A 7,616-nucleotide genomic window follows, 5' to 3' on the forward strand; every position below is an offset into this window, starting at 1 on the left:
GGTGATTGCTGTAGCCCTGAGCTACATCCTCAGCCCTTTTTGAAAGTTTATTTTGAAACAAAGTCTTGATAAATTTCCCAGATTGATCTGTAACTTTGCAGTTTTCCTGCCTGAATCTGGAAAGTAGCTGGGATGACAGTTATGCAGCAACACTAGCTCCCAGTATATCTTACATATGAGAGTTTGCACTAATTTTGACTTTGCATGCATGTGTGGATGTTTTGTGATTCGAATTTTTTTTATACTAGGGTCTTGACACCATCAACACTCTAGTCCGCTTCCAACATCTTGTGTGAATCGTTTACAATAGTCTCCCTTTTCTACCACTTCATCTGATTCCCTCCTAGGTATAACACCACCTTCTCCACCCTCTACCCCTCTTCTGCCCTCCCCAGCCCTGTACATTTCCCTGCCACCCCCACCCATGCAGTTCCATACATGCTGCATATACGTACTTTTATACCCATCTGGTTACTCATGTAAACTAGTTGTGGTTTGAATTTAAGGGGTGGAACTCTCAATATCCACTGGCAGGAGATATCAGTGAAGTTATGGGGCCTCACAGTGCTGGTGGGTGTTCATCTCCAGGCAACATTTTCATCTGCTGACGAGTATCCGGCTTTACTGAATAATTCACAAAGAAAGAGTGGTGGCCCCCACTTTGCTTGCCCATATTGGCTGTTTCTCTTGCAGCTATTCTTCACACCCTAAGTCTCCCACACCTGAACTTTCCAAACTGAACACCAATGGTGTTTTCAGCAATATTTTAAAGAAGAGTTCCAAAACATACCAAAGCAATACAGCTAGGACTAGTAATTATGTGTTAATACATTGAACTCTTCATTTTATTCCATATAAGGAGAGGAAAAAAATACATTTTAGAAAAGCACTGTCTAACAAAAATGTGTGAGCCACATAAATAATTATAAGTTTTCTAAAAGCCACTTTAAAAAAAGTTCCAACAAACAAAACTCAGGTAAAATTAACTTCATTAATATTGTCTACTTTATTAGCCCAATATATCCAAAATGTTATTTTCTCAATATATAATTAATACAAAAATTATTGAGCTATTTTACTTTTGTTGTTACTAAGTATCTGAAATCTGGCACATCATTTGTTTTATACAAAAATTTTAATATAATATGAGTAGATATTGAAAAGAAAATATAAAAAGACACTATGAAAAATGCAAAATTTCATAACAAAATAATAAAGAGAATAATAATGGTTAATATGGTATTCATTATGAGTTTAAAAGGGCCAAAATATTACTCAGAGTACAAGTCATAAACGAAAAAAGATTCTCTCTTACAAAGAAGAAACACAAAAATAAAAGGACAAAACTTTCTTTTAATGAACAGTGAAATTAGTATGAATGAAACAAATTAGTATTTCTAAATATTTTTGAACAACAGAATAGATAATTTGGGGAGTTAGTGAAGCTTCTCCATCCTTCTTTTTTATCTATCTTCTGCCAGAGAGAGAGAGACACAAAGAGAGACAGAGACACAGAGAGACTGCCAAAAAATTAAAAATGCATACATACTTCAGGAAAAGAAAAACAGTATGATGCTTTTTCAAAAGTTGGTGCTATCTTTGAATGGGGACCCCAGAGAATGTCGTATATATCCCAGAAAATCCACTACCTTGTTGGCCCTTAGAGAAGCAATTAAAAATGCATGTGTAGCAATCTCCATGACCAAGGTTACCTATGTAGCAGTTGCCATGCTAATACGTGTTTGGAAACTAATGAACACCTCTTTGAACACCTCTTGTAACTGTAGAGGCTAAGGTAACTTGTATTAATTTCATGATGTCTCAATAAATTTAGTATTAAAATATTTATACAAGTTTTTCTTTTCTGAAGTGTGTATACATTTTTGGGGCAGGCTCTATATTGAATTTCTCATGTAAAAGAAACCATGCAATATTTAAGTTTGTGTCTGATTTATTTCACTTAACATTATGGTCTCAAGTTGTATCCATTTTCCTACAAATGCCTCAAGTTTATCTTTATGGCAGAGTAGTACTCCATTGTGTGTAAATACCTCATTTTCTCAGACACACATGTTTAAATATCACATTGTTTCTCTTATGTGAGAAACTAAAAGCATAAATAAGGGCCAAAATAGATGATATATACTGGGAAGTAGGAAGAAAATGTTCAAATGGGGAGAAGAGTAAGGGAGGGAAAGGGGAAGGTAAGGGAGCGAAAAGGAAAAAAAGAGAATAGAAGAAAAAATGGAAACAAAGCTCTTATAAATAAGGAGAAGAAGCGTTGAAGGAGAGGGGGATGAGGAAAGAAACAAGAACCAAGACATATCGTGCACAGGTAGAAATTCCTTATGATTAATGTCATCATTACGTATACCAAAAATACTAATAAAATTAATTTAAATAAATAAATACCACATTTTCCTTATCCATTCATCTATTGATGGAAACATGCTGTTTCCAAGATCTGGCTGTTATAAATTGTGCTGCTGTAAACACACATATTTTGTTCTTAATACATATAATCCCATCTAGCCACATGACAAGTGTTTCATGGCCACACATTGCCGGTGAGCTATAGTATCGGACAGTGTAACTTCATAATATTAGTGTCTTGAGAAGGCATTTATTTGTGCCTAATATCTGTTATTCCAATGTTTTTGGTTCTTTTCCTTTTTTCAGGTTCCAGCTCCCAGAAGAATGGACTTAAATTTTAAAAGCCCTAATTCAGGTTCTACATCATTACCCTTGTCACAGACAATTTTGTCCTAAGGCTACTAAGAAACCAAGAATACCATATACATGTGAATCATCTCAAAAGAATAGTTATTCAGTCCCCCAATTTAATTAAAGAACAAGAGAGAGAAGGGAACAATAGGGTACATGTCGTTTACTTTTTCTTGTGATTTCTTGGCTTAAAGGATTTATTTACAATAAATATCTGTTGAAAAAGAGAAATAAAATGATATCGGGGGACTCTACAAGCTGATCTCCAGGGATCAGATGTATTTATGCATGTAAACACCTACTCGTTATAGAGTCCCATGGTGAAAGTTTATGAATCTGCTTTCTCTTAGGGATGCTTAAGGTATTTATCTTTACAATGTCTGTCTAGCATGATATGAATGAGCCGGAGGATTCTTGACCACAAGAATTCTTGTCAGAATCTTATCCCAGAACTGAGTTTTATTCTCCAGTGTTCATTCATTCAATATATATGGAAAACCTACTATGTGCTATGAACTTCTTTAGGCACTAGAGTCATAGTTGTAAATAAGACAGGTAAATTCTAGTCAGCCCCTTAGGACTTCCTAGAGACTTGTTTTGTTTTGTTTTCCAAGTTTCTCTGCCTTAATATTGTTGGTATTTTGCTATTGTTCTTTTTTATTATTCTCTTTAAAATAAAAATAAAATTCAATTTCAAACACAAAGCTGAAAGAAGTGTAATCTTCCTCTACCATCTAGTTTCAACAATAATGGACTTCGGTTCCCGGTACCGGAGAAAAACCAAAACCAAAAAAAGAAAAAAGAAAAAAAAACAAAACAAACAAACAATAATGGACTCACAGCCAGTTTTATTTCCCTGATATTCTACTCTTCCCCATATTCTATTTCAAACTATATTGACTACAGATATCACATCATTTCACTGACGAATGGCTTTTAATATTACATTTTTCCCTTCTAGATACTGAGATTTATACTTTAAACTGTCAACATTTGTGGCAGTTTGTACAAGACTTAGTATGTCTTTGTGTGTGCCCACATATGCATTCACACACATAATGAACATGCATTCTACATATATGTGCATTCATATCTTTTTCATGTTATGATTACTAGCTACTGTAACCATATCCACAAGCAGAAGTTCCATAACACCTCTGAACTGGAGACGCAATCACTATAATTAATTATGAGTATAAAAAGAATGCTCACTGAGGAGTTATTGATTGTCCCTCAAGCCCTTTTATACCAGGAGTGTTCTGGTTTTATGACAGGGAAATTAGAGTATGTCTTCTGATATCAGTTTATATCAACAGCAATTGCTAAATATTTTTCCTTGAATTACCTATGGCATACCTCACCGCAGCAAGCATTATTTTTCTTTGCTAGTTAGCAGTTTCTGATTAGAAAATATATTCCTTTTATTAACCTGGCCCTGACATTACTTTTAGGGAAATTTTAAAGAAACATATTATTATATCACAGGATGACTTTCTTCCTTTATTTTTATTCAAAGTTTTGAAATTTAATTAAATTCTTAGAATAAGTGCAGGCATGTTTATGTTTTTAATTCATCTGGCCGCACTGAAAACCCCTCAATGGCTTCCTATCCTATTTTAAATAAAATTCAGTCCAAATATCCTGACATGATCTTCTTTTATCTCTAAATACCTATAGCCATTCTCCCCTCACCCTCAATTTTATACTCTCCCACCACTCTGGCCTTCTTTAAGATCTTAGCTCTTCTTGACCTCGGGAACCTTCCCCAAGTAATTATGTGTGCCTGAAATGTCCTGGTCTCTGCTTTATATGACTAATTTATTCATTTTCCAAATTTTTTAACCATTTTAATCCATGGAGAGGCCATGGATGAGCCGTTCCAGTTTAAACAGCTATCATGGTTCACATTTACCTCTATTATCTTCCATAATATCTAGCACAATTTCTAGTTCTACATAGTCTGTGTATGATTATGTGCAAAGTGTCCTCTGTCTCCCCTGAGCTATGTGCTCCATCTGGGCAATAAGGTCTTTTTGTCTATACTGTGCTCTCAACAAAATGTACCATGTCTGAAACAGAGTGCATACCCCATAAATATTTATTGAATTCATGATTTTGAAAGAGTCAGCAGAAAGATCTGAAAATAAGAAGTAAAGAAACTAACCAATGAAACAAAGTATCCAAAGAGGTCAAATGGCATTAAGTTGAGAACATTAGGTGGAAGACAAAGTATATTAGAAAAATAAAATGTTAAGTGCTAAATCAATGATAGCCATAGAAAGTAAAAGGCTAACTTAGAATGATATTCTTGGGAGACAGAGTACTTATTTGGGGTGACCAAGCATGATTATATAGAAGTACTTGGGCTGGAGGGACCATTAGCTTTTTCTTAACATTTGTTTCAGTTTATAAAAATAGAATGAATCAGATGATTTGTGTTTTAAGTTGGATTCTCCAATGAGGAAAAGTTGAGAAGGAGTTAGAAGTGCAAAAAGGTTTACTGGAGAGTAGGACCTGTGAATGGGAAAGACAGGAAGCAGGATCAACTAGAGGAGCCACTAGACTGCCCGTGCAAGTCTGACCAAGCTTCGGTCATCCCACAAGTGAGCAAGTCCTTTCACTGCGCCTTGCTCAGTCTTTTGCTGGGGTTACGGATGGGGGAGAGGAAATGAATATAATGCAAATGAGCTTGAAAGCTGAGGTGAACTTAGACTTAACAGTTGTTGGTTAGCTACACACCTTGCAGTTGGACCGTGAGTCCTTTCTTGAAGGGAGATCTGAGCAGTGCACCACTGTGACTGCCGCATACTGTAGGAAGTAAATCAATCCATAAATAAAACGAAGCATATATTTTTTTCAATACTGTGGTGCTGGGATTGAGTTTAGGGCCTGAACACTGAGAAACATCCCCAGCCTCCTTTGTTATTTTTTATTTTAAGAAAGGTGTCTTAGTTAGTTTCTCATTGCTGAGAAAAAATTCTCGACACCCAAAGTTAAAGCAGGAAAGGTTTATTTTGGCTCACAGATTGTAGAGGTTTCAGTTCATAGTTGGCCGGCTCCACGGCAGGATGGCATGGCACAAGGGCATTGCAGAGGTTACACAATCCATGGCAAAGCAAGGCAGGCAGAAGGCAGCAAGCATGTGACAAGCGAGCCTACTAGTCCTCTTTCTGTCCCTTGTACTTTATACATGCTACATGCCCTTAGGCAAATCACACTCACACCCTTAATTTTAGCATTGCCACGAGTCAGTATATCTTAAATAAGGTGCCTTTAAATAGAAAAACAAAAACATAATTATTTATTGGCCAATTGACAAAAATGTGACAAGAAGCTCATAGGAATCAAACTTGGTGTTTCCCTTAGGAGCAATGGTTCTGTACTTGCTAATTCAGCCTTTGTGGCCTTTTTTGTTTGTTTTGTTTGTTTTCTGAGTCAGGGTTTCACTATACAGTTCAGGCTGTCCTTGAACTCACTTTATAGCACAGGCTACAAACTGGCTACAAACTTGAACTGGCAGCAATCTTCCTGACTCAGCCTCCTGAGTGCTGAGATTACAGGCATGCGCCACTATGCCCAGTCTTGTGGCTATTTTATAGAACATAATGATCATGAGTAAGGAGAATTGAATGTATATATTAGGGGTTATTCATGAAGCAGGGGATTCAGAGCAATAGTTTACTAAGAAACAGGTAATCAAGACCCAGGCATGGTGATGCACACCCTGTAATTCCAGCATTCACAAGGCTGAAGCAGGAGGATCACCACAAGTTCAAGGCCAGTCTGGGCTACAGAGTGAGTTCAAGGGCAGCCTGAACTATATAGGAAGAAAATGTCTCAAAAAAAAATTAGATAATTGCAAAGTAAATTAATGCACGCTATAGTAGACACAAGAACAGACTGATGTGAGAAAAACTCAGAGGATTTCTTGTTTTAGAGCCATAAGATCGGAGATGGATTTCTAAAGGTAAGTTAATCTGCACTAAATACTAGATTCTGATGGATAAACTGAATCCATCAAATGAAAAGGAAGAAAACATATTTTGCAGTATTTAAGTTTACTGAGAGAACACATTACTTTTATGGAACTTAAAATTGCTCAGGATGGCTGAAGCAAAGACTAAAAACTATTGAAAGCTGTTTCTAGGCAAATAGCAAGCTGTTTGATTTATGAAAGGCATAAATTAAATACTTTGATTATCCTGAAGACAATGTTGAAGCTGATGAAGATTTTTAAGAAGTGACATGATTAAAGGCAATGCTTATAATGACAACTGAAGGTGAACTGATATGGGTGCAGCCTAAAAACCACGGAGATTAAAAAGTTGTTGCTATTGTTTAGAGTAAGAGAGTGGAAGCTCTCTCTAGGACATGACATGAACAAATCAGCTTACTTGAAGACTACTGTAATTGACAGAAGCTTTGCAAGGCTGCAGTAGAGGGTCAGCGTTACGGAATAGCTGGCGACGAGTTTTAAAATATTAGTGGAGTTGGCCTGTGGAACGCCTATGTAACAAAATATGATTTAGCTGGGGACGTAGCTCAGCGACATAAGCGCTTGCCTGGCAAGCCTAAGGTCATGAGTTTGATTTCCGGTACCAAAATATGATTTTAACATTCTCTCAGCAATGTTAAATTTATACATCAATTTATTGTACAGTATGTACGCTGAAACTTACCACTTCATTCATTTCAAGTGTACAATTCAATGGCATTAAATATATTCGAATTTTTTCACGACCATCAACACCATCCCTCTCCAGAACAATTTTTCTCACTTCAAACTGAAACGCTATACTCATTGAAAAATAACTCATTTTCCTTTTTCCCACCTCCTTCCACAACCCTCACTCCTAGCAATCACTAGTCTTTCTTTCTTTCTTTCTTTCTTT

Source organism: Chinchilla lanigera, unplaced genomic scaffold, assembly GCF_000276665.1.
Source record: "Chinchilla lanigera isolate Chin_1 unplaced genomic scaffold, ChiLan1.0 scaffold00003, whole genome shotgun sequence".
NCBI classification, from domain to species: domain Eukaryota; kingdom Metazoa; phylum Chordata; class Mammalia; order Rodentia; family Chinchillidae; genus Chinchilla; species Chinchilla lanigera.